The sequence below is a fragment of the Heterocephalus glaber genome, unplaced genomic scaffold (genome assembly GCF_053883595.1).
Source record: "Heterocephalus glaber isolate CG9 unplaced genomic scaffold, H.glaber_assembly_v1.0 deba00000470, whole genome shotgun sequence".
In the NCBI taxonomy this organism is placed as follows: domain Eukaryota; kingdom Metazoa; phylum Chordata; class Mammalia; order Rodentia; family Bathyergidae; genus Heterocephalus; species Heterocephalus glaber.
In genome coordinates this window covers 9,104,901-9,119,357 of record NW_028258145.1, presented here as the reverse complement: position 1 = coordinate 9,119,357, position 14,457 = coordinate 9,104,901, and the positions used below count along the sequence as shown (strand labels likewise).

Genomic DNA, 14,457 nt, shown 5'->3' with positions numbered 1-14,457 from the left:
GTAGAGCAAGGCACTTTACTTTTGGGGTGTATGTGAGAAGAGTGCTATTAATTTTAATTGTTGTTCATGGGGGGGCTGCAAAAGAAGGTGATTATGAAACATGCACTGTATGAATGTTTCTTGCTTGCATTTTTTTTTCTCCCAGAGAATCAGGATTCTAGGGGAAGAAACCCCTTTCTGTAGCTAGTGGTGATGTGCTTAACTGTGTGTGCCTGTTCCAGTGGGGTGGGGGACTCACGCTGGGAGCTGGGGATGGGGGGGTTGGCACAAGGAGGGCAGGAGCTAGGAAAGGAGGAAGCTGGGAGGGAGAAGAGCAGGAAGTCAGCGCACCCCTGGCTAATGGGAGTCTGGGGGGAGCAGGGGGAGGTGCGGCCTCCTGCTTGCTCCATAGTGAAAGCCCATCCCCAAAGCCAGTGATCAATCAAAACTAACCAGTACATCCCTGTACTTTATTCTCCAAGGAGGCTGGAGCTTCCGCACTGAAACTCGATTTTACTGTGTTTTCCATTTTTGACAGCCTAGCCCCCCCTTTCCCTCCCTGCCCCGGGTCGCTGGGATCTGTAAAAGCTGAGGGTGTGATTATTTACCAGGAGCAGTCATTAGACGAATATGGCTGAAGGAAATAGCTAGGCCAAGTCCAAGCCAGTGTGAGCAGAGTCTTACTTTCGTGAAAGAGACTGGAGAAGATTTGAAAAGCTTCTTGGTTTTGTTCTTTTTAAAGGAAGCTGTGTCTGGGGTGAGCAGGGGGGAAATCAGAGAGCTGGTTTTTTTTTCTTCATCTTTATACACAGCACACCTTGCAGTGTAGAATTGGTGATTTATTTGGAAACAGTCTATGCAGGGGTTTGTGATGAGGGAGGCAGAGGATTCAGCTGGGGAGGGGCTCAGAATGGCCAGTTTTCCACCCTGGTTTATGTGCTTGGCAGCGTCCCTTTGACTGGGGTTAACTCTGTGTGCTCCACCGGACCATAGGCCATATAGAGCTGCTCCCTGAAGATCATTTGTTTCCTTGATGGGGAACATTTCTGAGCAGAGCATATTGGTTGCCATAGAGAAAGAAATAAAAGGAAGAACACTAGGCACATTAAGCTATATGTTTGTGCACTGGGCTTTAGATAAAAGGACCTTGGTTCAGCCAAAGAGAAGACGCCAAGCTAGAGATTTCTAGTGCCACTAAAACTAGCTTTATTTTGTTTTGGACTTTTACAGTTGAAACATATAAGCTAATTTTATTGGTTGTTGTTAATTTTATATGGCACGGTTTACTGAACAAAATAAACTTTGCCGGGGAGTAGCGCTGCGGACTCGTCAGCAGGGGGCGCACTGACTCGGTGTAGCGGGTGCTGGGGTGGGGGGGTGTGCGGATACAGCCGTTTCAAAAGCAAATCTGCTTGTGAAACTTGCCAAAGGAACAAACACTCCTACCTTTCTATGTATATGCACGACGAAAAGTGAATTCATTGCATAACACAGGATTTTAAAATATGCGTACAATGACGTCCCCACCCCTACCCACCCGTGTCTGTGAAATGGCCCCGGTGATTCACAGTGCGCACACTATTCCTCCTTTTCCCGCGTGGAAAGTGCCTATAGGGTTGTGTGCAGAAATGGGATGCGAAATTGTGAAAGAAGAGCGCCTTTAAAAATTATTATCATGCTTACATAATAGGATACTTCAAAATCTATCTTCTGGGTTGTATATTTTGGGAAATGATCAGAGAAAAAAAACAGCATTCTAAGGTATTATCTGTTAAATAATGGAGGCTCTTCAACCTGATACATGCTTTGGCTTCTAAATAAAACTCAGGAGCCTGAAGATGCAGTCTCACAGTTCAGGCTGTGGTTCATTAGATACTGAGTAGCAGCTCTCATTCCTGATGCCCCTGTGGTTTTACAAAGATTTTGGATTCACCAGCTGAAAGGAATGGTGGAGAAAAGAAAATACAAAGTAGCCACTGAAGAAAAGTTTTAATAGAGGGCAAAGTTTCTGACTCCAGGATTTTAAGATGTTGCCCAGGAAGACAAAAAGGGATGGTGGTTAAAAAGAGATGTGGAAAACATCCTAAAACAGTGAAGGGTGAATGCTGACTGGTTCTGAGGAATTAAGTCAGTTTGTCACTAACCAGTGACTAGGAAAGGGGGGCCCTGGGCTGCTGTAAGCAAGAAGCTGCTTCCCCATTTGGAGGCAGTGAATGCACCTGTGAGTGTTGGACAAACTAGGGGAGGGCTCTCATGTTGCTGTGAGAGAAGGGGGGACACCAGCCACCATGCTCTGCAGCTCAGGCCACCAGCTTCCGGCCACGAGAAGTTTTTCTTTGAAATTAATTTTAGTAAGTCAGCGTTTGGGTCAAAGTGGAATTTCATGGAGGAGGGCTGGAAGATGATGGGAATAATGTAAGCAAAGCAGGCCCACAGGAACACATTTCAGTTTTACCTGCAAACTCACATTTGAAGTCAGGAAATGTATTGTCAGGTTGGTGATAATAAAGAAAGTGGAGAATCGAGGAAACTGTAATTTGAGCCCAAACATTGCTTTTTCCTCAGCTCACTGGACATTTCAGACAAAAGACTTCTAGGGCAGATTCGCTTGAACATTTGAAACAAATGTCTCAAAAGTCTAGCTTTGCATGCCCTTTGATTCTCCATGCTTTTGAGAAATATTAGAGAGAAAGGAAACTTTTTATTCCCTCAGAGATTTTGCAAAACACAGGTGAAGCACCCATTCTACAGTTAGACCATATTTTTGTGCATGAGATTTTTCATAAGATCTGTGGTTCTCTAAGCAGCTTTCCTTTCTAAAAAATGTACTGAAAAAGAACAGGGAAAGAAAAAAAAAGTGCTTGCCTCTCATGAACTCTCCAGTCATAGGTAACCTCGAAGTGAAAAACATAGAAAATAAGATTTCTGGGTAAAGCAACAAGTTAATTTGAGAAGAACTGACGCATTATAGAGCCCACTTTAGCATTCTGTAATGATTTAGGGGTGGAAACGATCAGGCTAGGTATGAATTAAGATCTAAAGTGCTGGGCAAAGCTGCAGACTTTTAATTGTTGGGGATGGGGAAATTGCATCTGCCAAATGAGAGCATGAAGAACATTACCTGGGTCAAATGTGCCAAACCCAAAGTGGGTATTTACTCATTTGCTTCTATTTGAGAACGAGAAGGTACTCAGATACTGACACAGCTTGGATGCACATTTCCATTAGCACTTACAAATTAAAATGTTCAGCAAGCCCACAGATCCACACAGTGTTCTGTGCAAAGAGGAGGACTCTACAACGGTAGCTTTTGGGTGGAAAAGAGACTTTGTTGTGTTGGCAGTGGGTGATTTGTTTCCTGGTCTTGCTAAGTTTTTTGAAGTGTACCCAAGGTTTCCTCCCCAGCCCCAGTTCTTGGTATCGCTTTGATAACTGACTTATCTGATCTGCAAGAAAGAAGCAAGCATTTAGTTTTTTTTTTGAAAAAAGATGGGTTTGAAAGAGTAATTATACATTCAGAGACACTATGATTCCTCACCCTAAAGTAAGAAGCTTTCTTTCTGATACTTATAGGACCTTTTAAAAGTACAGGGCATTTCTGATTGTGGGAAAAAAAAAAAAACCTAAGAAACCACAGAAAGTTGGTCATTTGTGCTTTGGAAACAATCCGTCTCCAAAAGCACTCACTGTGGCTGTGTGCACCAGAGAGATTCTCATCACTGGGGAAACAGGAGCCCCTCAGCTCCTTCCCTGCACCCCAACATACCGGTCTTCTTAAAATGTAAACTCACAGGGCTGGGTAAAGTAGAGCCCAGCTGATGGAATACAGAGGCTGAGGAAGAGGAGGATGATAATGCTGATTCATTAACAAAAACATGTGGCTGTGTCCTAGCTAGAAAAATATTCCAAGGTCACTTAGTGGCTGTGTGTGTGTGTGTGTGTGTGTGTGTGTGTGTGTGTTTAAAAAACAAACCCCAGAAATACTCAGCTTTACCAGAGAGGTGATGGGAATTTTTGAGCTTGTGGTGGTCCCCGGAGAACTGAATTGTTCTCTCCCTTGGGGACACTCTCTTCTCCACAGCAAAAGAGTCCCCTCTGCACTTCGGAGCATTTCCTCCCTGGGTCAGAACTGTGGCGTCTCCTGGTAGATAAGGGAGTCCTTGTGTGAATGGGAAAACAATTCTTGAGCATTGGTGCCTCTTTTTTATTAGATTTTTTTGACATCTGAACCCAGCTATTGTCCGAGGAGGTGGGTGCAGCTTGCAGTGTGTCAGGCCAAGGGCTGCTCTTTTGGGCATTTCCACCAAACGCTGCTGTGCTGGGTCTCCGCTTCTGAATGCTGCGGCTGCCACCCCACTGCTAAGCTGCATCCCGGGCTCTAACCCACCCCGGTGCCCACAGGCCTGGCCAGCCTCAGAGGTGTTAGAAATAGAAAGCGTTTCTATGTTTCTATTGTTCACTTTAAAAGCAGTGTATTCATTCGTATCCAGTGCTTCAAATACTCCACAATTTGCAGCAATATCATTTAATCGACCTAACTCACATAGCTTCTTGCAGTTCCAGCTCGGACGAGTTAGTCCCAACTTAAAAGTTCTGTGTCCGGCATTGCTTTGAACGCTCAGCCCTCTCTCCAAAATTTCTGTGGGGAACTTGGTTAATAAAAGCCTGAGGGAAGGATCCTGAGCCTAGTGTAGCACTTGATAGGCATTAAATGTTAATTCAGTATTAAAGCAAGGTGCAAACATCTCCGGAAGTCAAGGTGTATCTTATATTGCTCTAGTGGGGTGGGCAGCAGTCCTTTTATTTTTAATTCACATCACAAAACCACCCAGTGAAACTTCACTTGGAAAAACATCCACTATGAAAGTCTCCTAAATTCGAAAATACTAGGACTTTATCGGAGGGATCTGGCCAGCGGTTCCCCTCCCGAGCTGGAACGAAGGATAAGAACTTTCCCCAGTGTTTGCCTTGGAGAGGCCGAGGCTTGGGTCCTCCGTTGGCCTCCACCCTCGCCGGCGCGTGATTTGCGGGCCCCCGCGGGATTCCTCCCGAGTGGGGTAGTGTGTGGGGCCTCAGGGCCGAGCTTGGCTTCTTTAGATCCACTCTCCTGGCGTTTTATTTTATTTAGCGTACAGCTTGCGTACTAAAATTAAAAGGACCCCATGTCTCACCCTTTCTTCCTGAGCACTGCCCAGAAAGGCCTTGAAAAATGCGATTTGACGCGTAGAGCGGCCAGCAGAAGTCGAATTAGCATTGCTTTTTTATGGCAAAGAAAAAGGGAAAGGTAAAAAGGGCAGAGTGAGAATGCAGTAAGGGAGAAGGAGAGAGGAGGACTAACCCCATGGAGGAGGCTAGGGACCGAGGGAACAGGAGAGAGGCAGATGGGCGCGGAAAGGCGAGATAAATGCTGAGACACCCTAACAGGTCATTGAGTGCACAGGAGCGGGAGACTGCAACCCAGAAACAAGCGGGTGCAAATCGCACCCATCTTTCGGGATTCCTTCCCGCCCGGCCCGAGGAGCGCAGGCTCGGAGCGTGGCTCTTGCCCGCCGCTCGCCTTTGTCGCCAGCTCGGTGCGCGGCCGCGGTATCCCGCGGCGGGCTTTGTTTCGGCGGAGCAGGCCAGGACCCCTCGCGCCGCTGCGTCCCCGCCCTCCCCGCGCTGAGGACGGTGGGGGTGGGGACTGTGCGACGGGGACCTGGGACCCAAGGAGCGTCCGCGGGCGCCTCGGAGCCGGGAACTGGTTCTTTCGCTCCTTTTCGTAATTGAGCTGTTGTCCCCTTGGTGAGGGGCCGGGGCTGAGCGGGAGGAGGAGGGCAAGCGGGGCGCGCGTTCTCAGCCTGCAGCCCGGGCTGGGCGCGGCTCCCCGGGCGCCGTCCGTGGATTCGTGTTGTCGCGTGCGCGCGTGCCAGGCTGATGAACGCACGCTTGCATGGACGAGGCGAACCGTCGGATGGGTCCTAGGTTTTAAGGCCTCTGGCGGAGGTTTTGGCAGTTGCAGGTCGGTTTGCTGGTTAACTCCCAAAGACCTGCTCTGGAGGTGCTTCGAGGCCGCGGGTGGGCGCTGTGGACACACCCTGGGGCCGGGGGCAGTGCGTAGAACTCTGCCGTGGAGGCCTGTGGCAGGGGACAAAGAGGCAGACACTGGGAGCCAGCCAAGGGCAGGCGCGCACGTGCGCCCACGCGCGTCCCGGGCTGCGAATCCCTCCCCGTGCGTCCCGCACGCCTCGGAGCCCCGGGCTCTGCGTCTGGAAAGTTCTTCCCGGACCCAGCCCTGCTTTCGCCTTTGCGTCTGGCTAATGGCACGTAAACGTGTGTCTCCCTGTCCCCAGCTACCCCCCAAAGGTGTGGGCAGATTGCAAGAGTTGCTGGTCTGTTATTGTTTGTCAAACAGGGCCTTTCTCTGGGGAGAAGGTCGAGGGGCATGTGGCGAATCCTGGGCCAGGATTACATTAATCAAAGCATTATTTCCCCAGAGAAGCAAAGCACAAATGAGAGTAAATCCTAATAAAATTGGATCGCGGAGAAATGGAACGCATTAAGTAATCTGTGCTGCTTGATCAAAATCTCACGTTTATAAGATGTGGGTCTTTAAAAAACCTGCACACCTCTGGCCTCAGCTTGGCTGCTGGGTCCTGGTTAGGCCAGGGAAAGACACCACCTGAGGCTCAGCTGAACTTCTTCAGTGAGCAAGGTTCCGGGACGTGGCCACCCAGGGCTCGTGGTTCAGTTACATCAGGGATATACAGCAGGCGCGTGGGGCCCCTGTGGGGTACTTCAGAACCTCTGGGGCAGTGGAGTCCCACTGGTCCCTGAAGTCTTGAACTCTGTTATTCTGGGAGAGTGGCCTCCAGCTCCCCTTCCATCGAGGCTGCAGAGAGGGCAACACCTGTGGGTGGGGGCACAAAGGCGGGCACGGCCCACTGTCTGCGCTAAGCAGGACCGGCCCCGATGCGGCGTGGGCAGAGGGTTCCTGGGACTCCCGTCCTCACCCCGGGTGGGGTGCGTGGTCCCCAGTCGGGCCCACTGCGTGAGCAGGGCCTCCTCCCCTGTGCTGGAAAGGAGTGTACGTCCGGGTGACCAGCGGAGGCGCCCAGGGGGGCTCGCCTGCTGGACTCCTGTGCTTTCCAGGCCATCTTAGAAAGCAGGCCAGCACTTCTTCCTCCTCTGTCCCCCAAGTAGCAGGAAACTTTCCGATGCCTCGCGCGGCTCTGCGAGGAGATGAAAAACGCTCCCCCTCCCAACCCCAGAGCTGGGATGGAATCAAGCAAAGCTCTGCAGCCAGGAGGCAGTGTCCCTGTCACCCCAGGCCTCTGCCACGGGCAGAGATAGGAAGCAGACTGCGGCGCCACGCGGCCGCGCCGTGGTGACAAGTGGGACAGCACTGCCCGACCCTATGGGAGGCGCGCAGGTGATCCCGGGTCTGATCCTCCGCGCCTCCTCCGGACCGAGCTGCCCACGAGCGCGCGTTCGGTGCCGCTTCCCAGGCGGGTTTCCCGGCGGCGGTGGCCAGGCAGAGAGAGAGGAGGCGTCGCCCGCTCCCAGTTCCCTGGTCCTGGATCTCCGGCTCCGCTGCGGTTCACGCCGGGCAGGCCCCGCCAGTGCCTGGGACCACGCGCCTCGTTCTCGGCGTGCGCGATCCGGAGCCTAAGGCCGGGATGTCCCTGGCGGGGACAGCTCCAGGCTGGCGGGGCTGGTCACTGCGAGCGAGAGCGCCTCGCAGGGGCGGTTTCCCCGCAGTCCGGTGGGAGCAGTGGCTCAGAGAGGTGTGCGTGTGCAAGGGCGTGTGCGCGTGAGAGCGCAGTGCGCGCGCAGGGCAGGGCAGGGCAGGAGGCGCTTGGGGTGCAGCGGTGCAAGCCTGTCGTTTCCAGTCTTGAGATCGGAAGCTGCAACCACAGAACTCATTTGTGCCCCTGGGTTCTCTACACGGGCACGGGCGTCTCCCTCTTTCTTGCCCAAGTCTCCCAATCTGATCCCCAAAGAGACCCCTCTCGGGGTCCGGGGATGTGCGTGGACACCTTCCCCGCACGGCCAGGGTGAACTGAGAGGCACAGTGTGGCTGGGGATGCCACTGGACACGTTTTGGCCGCCCAGCTCCTTGCTTAGCCTGCGTCTCACCACCAGGAAGCCCATTGTAGGAACCTGTGACTCTGGCTCGGCCTTAGGACTTGCTCCGGGACGTGGTTTTTATTTAGGGGGAGCAAGGAGGAGGTCTTTGACCAGTTGTGGTCCTCTTGTGCTCCTTTCCAACTTGCTGGCTCCTTTCCAGTGATGGGAAATTGGGGAGGAGGGGGCGCCTACACCTTTTCAATTCTGAAATAATGACTCCCCTTTTCTTCAGTCTGTGATTCTCATAATTTCATACAAAACAGGAGCTGTCAATTATCTCTCCACCAGGAAAGAGAAAAGTAGAGCAGTGGAAGGAAACTTGGGCCGAAATAAATTCCTCCCCTTGAAAATATTAACCAGGGACTCCCTCCCTCTGGGACCCACCCAGTGTGTCCAACTCTCAAGGGGAAACAGGACGGAGAATTTTTTTAAAAGGCTAAACGTTTGTCTCCTTCACCGAGGCTGTGAACCCAGTTGTCAAAAATGTCTTTTTGTAAACCTGGGATTCAGAGGTTTCTTAAAAGCAACTTCATAGTTATTGTAGTGGCCCTCTGTCTGCCATGAGGTTCGCACCTGAGGGTTTTTCAGCGATGTGGAAGTAGCTTGGCCTGTGTCTGTCTCTTGGATTCATTAATGCTAGATGGTTTTCTGCCAGCCATAATTCTTCCTAAGACCTCCTGTCCTGGGTAAAGGCTCTGAGGAGCATGGACACACTCGTGCTACTTACCCCAAGGGGTCCTCGCCAGCCAGGATCCAGTCTACTACTTTCAATCACTGCTTTTCAGAAGATAATTTAGAGACAGCTAAATTTTAACAAGACATGTTAATGGTAAAATGTTAGTGTTTCAGTAGATGAGCTTTTGTTTTTTAGAACCAAAGTTTAGCTTTTCTTTGAATTATTTATCAGGCTGTGTGCCCAAAGGCCTTCCTAAGAGAAGGCAAAGGCTTTACCTCTATTTATTTAAAGCATATGTCAACATAATAGTTTAAAGCTAGCCTTTTGGAAAACAACAAATAATTGTGTCTGTCACCACCCACCTTTTTGCCTGTGAAAACCGAAAAACAAAATAAGACCTAATTACTTACATAGAAAACCCTACTCAGTTAACAGTTCACTAAAATATTGCCTGCATTCCTGCTAAGCTCCTCCTCCTCCTTAAGTATAGTACAGTTTGGTAATATACAGCACATATTTACACACGATGTAAATATACATATGCGCAAGGGTAGATGTTTACGTACATAACGTAACAAAACATATACATACCCCAACTGAATATATTTGCAGAGAACATGCCCATGTGGAAGGCACCAAACTTCGGCGATTAACAATACGTTTTTATAACAGAGAGTCTTAAATTAAGAGGAAGTGAGTCAGTCTGCTTCATATTGGATAAAAATTTCAAAATTTCTTTTGAAACGTGAATTGTGTTTATTGGAGGTGGCATTACAGAAATCAGTAAAAAATAGACACACTGTATTTTAAACACACTGCATTTGAAAGTACTGTGAATTTAAATAATGTATTTTATGTAAAAATTTTAAAAAGCAGTAAGCTTTAAAAATGCACACTTAAAGTGTAAACATTCAGCTAAAGTCAGGTAGATTTTTTTGTCTTTTTCATATATTAAATACTATTGTCTTAGAACACAAATTTAATTCTGGATACATTGAAAGAGAGTAGCTTTACTTTCCACTGTACTGTAAAGAACACATTTGTAGCTATTTTTATGGGCCTCTATATACATTAAAAGACATTCAGTAGTCTAGTGATAATTCAAAACATACAAGCAAATCTGAAGCACATATTTACACTTGAGATGACTTGTATTAATATGAGATGACATGTTACTTGCTTGCTACTTTCATATAGTATTTTGAATCTATGAATTTTCAGATTTTTTTTGTTAAAATAAAGATTATTGTTAAAATGAACAAACTGATATTTGTTGGCAAGAGTCCAAATGGTCATGTGTACTGATGTAAATGGAGAGAATGTTATACCTGAATTTTACCTTTTAAAAGCTATCTGTCCTAGTTGTCACCCGAATCAACATGGTACTTGTGAGGCTTTCTTAAGACTGTGTAAAAGGAGCTCTCTTACGTAATGAGTTATTTTTAATGTTATAAAATATTATGTTTTATTTTTCTCGTGTTTATATAAAAGTATATTTCTTTGCTGAAAAATATATGTGATGTTCCTGATGACATTTGTTCCCCCCGTGGGTGGAAGTTATTGTTATTTAATTTCAGAGGACAGAATTTAAAAGATCAATAGCTCATTGGTGTTTCTGAATATTTGTAAGGAGCTAGTAAAAACAAAAATCAGTTTAGCCCAACTATTTGAGTTTTATTCCTTAATGGCTGAAGAGGTTTGAAGTTAAACTGATTTGGAAGTGCCACAAGTGAAAATTTAAAACAGAAAGAGAGAGAGAAAAAAAGAGAAAAGACTATTATTTGGAAAACACTAAAATCATTTTTCTCTAGTTGGGGGTTTAAGATTAACTGAAAAAATGTTACTCTTTTATTTTAGAAAGTTTTCCATCTGATGGTGTGACATAATACGAGGAGACTTAGGCTATGTAATGACTTAAAATTGCACAATGTTCATTCAAAAATTTGGTTGAAGAGTCATTCACTACCAAATTGTAAAATAATCTTTTCTGTCAATTTAATTAATGAAGTGGGTAAAGGACTATTTTAGCTGGCTCAAATTACATATGCACAAAGATTTGTAAGAATAAATACTTTGGCATTCTGTGGCCTAAAAGCAGACAGAACTATAATATAGCAAATAAACCTCCCCAGAATGTAGGCATCCAAGATTCAATTTCATTAAAAAATTTGGCAGTTAAAGAAAAGAAGGAAAAATGCTTATTAAATCAGGGTAGCTATAAAATGTTGACAGATCTCACGTTTCATATCCAACTAGGCTCTCAGAAGGCTGCTGGGATGTTGGTGTAGTACAAGTTACTATGTCAAACAATTTTTCATAGTGAATTATCTTTTCAGTACCCTCAGATTTAAGCCACAGCTCCATAGACTGATGCTTCCCACCCCCTTTTTCTTTCTTCCTTCTTTATTTTTGGCTTTTTAAAAAAATTTCTTTCCATCTTTTTTTCTTTCTTTCCTTACCCCCACCCTGCCCCAAGTCGGTACCAGCTAGGGGTGGTGGTGGTAGGGGCACTGCCCAGAAATGCTCCGGGAGACCTTGGGAGACCCGAGCCTTTGCCCAGGGGTCCCCACTTTCAGCAACACATGCTCACTATCCTGAGATCTCTCCGATGTTGCATTTCTTTCCTCATCCGAGTACCAGCATCTTTTGAAAAGAAAACAAGGCAATACCTAATGAAAGCAAAATAAATTGGAGGATTATTTGTATAATTCAGGCTCCTTTCTTTCTAGCTTACTAAGAAAAAACAATGGTGAAATTTGAGCAATTTTGACTGACTGCCATGGTTAGATTTGCAGGGGACGGACGACTTCTCCAGGCCATGGCTTGGTCTCTCTTCCTGCCAGTCCTAACAATGTAGGTACACACGTGGGAGTGGGGTTGAGGTGGGATTCCTACCTGACACTGCCCCCAGATTCAAGTAGAGGCAGTCAAGGGGCCCAAACTGCCAGGGTGAGCTAAGTACATTGACTGAACTTATTAGATAATTGTTCACCTTTCTGCTTTGTCCCGTGAGGAGAGACACACACACATTTTATAAAATACTTCAAAATTAATATTAAACAGTCCAACTGGGATCATGAAAGTTATTTACATTTAGCAATGAATTAAATTGTTAGCATTTTACATTTAATGAATTAGGGTCTCAGTCTTCTTGTATGATCTGCTTTGGAAACATTTGCTGAAGAAACCGTTGCAGGATTTTAGGGAGAATGGTTTTCTTTGTGTAATCTGGTGGCTTTGCTTTCTCTAGGGACAAAGTGGAGAGCACAAGAACAAGTACTGTAGGTGGTGACTCGGCCCCTGGACTGATTAAAAGTAGGGTTTGGCAGAGTGGGATGGGATGGAAGATTATTTGGGTTTAGCTGGCAGAATATCAGTAAACATTAATTATAGATTTTTTTGAAAAAGCTATCTAGTTGCAAATATTATTTTAAAAAAGAGCACCTCAACTTTGTATTAATAAACTTTGCTTTCTTTCTAAAAAATTCCTGGAAGATTATGTCCCTTTATTTTGCCATCTAATTAAATAAGCTGAATATTGCACTAACTCATAAAGCATGAATCTCCAAGAATCAATAAAATTGTGTGCTATAGAAGAAGGAGATACCGTTGATATCATTTCTGCTATACTTCCAGGAGGAAGTGGCTAAGTGAAAGTGTGGACTAGTCGTGATTTATATTTATTCATAAAATTATTTTATTACACTAACAAAAATGATGTTAACCTTGAAAAAGTCTGATCATTTTCTAAAATTTGTAATGATTCCTATTTTTAGGTACATATGAAATTAGAGAAATTCTTCTCTAATGTTTGTTTGCATAAAACTGAAACAAATAGAATAAAGGAATAAGCGATATTTAGCAACTGGGCCTTTAGACCTAGGACTGTACTACTGGCGTACTGTTCATCAGCCTATGCTATTTTTCTTTGAACCTTCCAAAGCTCACACAGTGTGAAATTGTTATGGAATCACTAATTATGCCTCACTCTGGAACCCTTTCAATAAAGTGATGCCTTCCATGGATGATTTAAGGCAAAACAAAATAATAGACTTATTCTCAGGAATTTCTCTTGGCCTAAGTATTTACGGGATTTTCTTTAAAAAAAAAAATCCTTCCTATAGGGCTATTTTTTTTTTGCTGTCTTTCTTCTCTCATTTTAGAGGTAGGACCTGCTTCTCCATGTTGGTGTGGAGCTTGGTGGAGGCTGTTGAGAGGTAGCCATGTAATTTCTTTATCTTTCACCTGCAAATTACACACATTATTTTGCAGCTCAAAATAAGCATTCCCAACGAGTTGCATTCAGTAAATGTCTTTCACAGCATTAGTACAGAACTGAGGTACAAAAGAATATTAATCTAATACATTCCAAAATTCAAATACTTGTGATTAATAAGCATTATTATCTATAAATAAGGCCCTAATGATACTTTGGCAGTGTTGTAAACACAAGAATCAGAGGCAATTATTGTCATTATTGTTCGGCGAGTACTTCCCATGAATACCAAATGGGTGTTGCTGTCCAGCTACTTGGCAAGAGGGTTCCTATAAAGAAACAGATGTTGGCCAATCAGGGCTGATCACTATTAGCTGCCCAAGACTCAGGGTCCTTAAAGAAAGGGGGGGGGGGTTGTGCAGACATTAAAAACTGTTGTGTTGTGATTTTATTTTAAATGCCCTTTTTTATAAGTATACAATTGTCTTGAAAATAATGCTGTTTTCCAATTCGGACTTGGGTGAATTGAAGGCATCAGTGACCATTGTGTTATCGATGCCAAGGTCTCCTTGGTGAGACTCTTCGGCCTGCCGATGAGGTAGTAGTGAAACCAGTGGACAGCAAATAAGTTGCCACAGCAGGAAATCCCTTTGGAGAGCACGTCTGTGACCAGGGCTCTTTTTCCCTTCCCAGGCCACATAGAGCTCCTCCTCTGTTCTCTGTGACCTGGCCACAGGACCAGCTCCCACATCTGGGGTGAGCCTGGGGCTGCTGCAGCACCAGTTAAAGAAAGTTTCTGGGCCCTACAGGAACTCAGGCCAGGCAGGGCTGTCATTCCCTGGCCCTCCAGGTCTGGGCCTTCGATGTAGGACAGCTGAGCCTGTGAGCCTGTGTTTCTCTTTCACTTTCATGGCACTGGGCAACAGCCACATTGGTGTTTTGTGGAGAGGAAAAAAAGAGTATTATATCCAGTTCCCCCAAAGGGTAAGTGCACTAACTATTAGCTGTAGGTTTGGCCTCTATTTTAGAATTCCCTGCACAAAGCCTTATGACTTAAAAATGTTCTAGTCCTGTGGGGCAGGGTTTGGGGCCACCTTGGGTTGGTTCCTTAGTGCCTGAGAACCCAGAGGAGCTGAGGCTCTGGGGAGGGCACTGCTGGGCCTTCATGGTACTTCCTTACAGTCAGTCACAGCAGGACACTGGGGAAGGGGCAGCTCAGCACTGCCCCAGCCAGCAGAAGCCTCTCGGTCCTCTCCATCTGATGGCACAGCCCCTTCTTGCCCTCAGGGAATCAAGACTTGAGTGCCCGGTCCTTAACATAACAGGTCAGGGTCAGACCAGGAATTAACCAATGAGATTTTCAACCAGCTCCTTCTTTTTTTAATTTTTAAAAGTTTTTTAGTTTTTTGAGACAGAATCTCATTATGTAGTTCAGGCTGGGCTTGAGCTCACAATATAGCCCAGGCTGGCCTCAAAC

At 46.1% G+C, this 14,457-nt stretch overlaps 1 long non-coding RNA gene across 7 annotated transcripts in view; it reads left to right on the top strand.

Moving 5' to 3' along the window:
• Positions 1–14,457, top strand: part of LOC101716704 (uncharacterized) — a 263,276-nt gene that overhangs the window by 2,678 nt on the left and 246,141 nt on the right. The gene's annotated exons all lie outside the window — the stretch shown is intronic.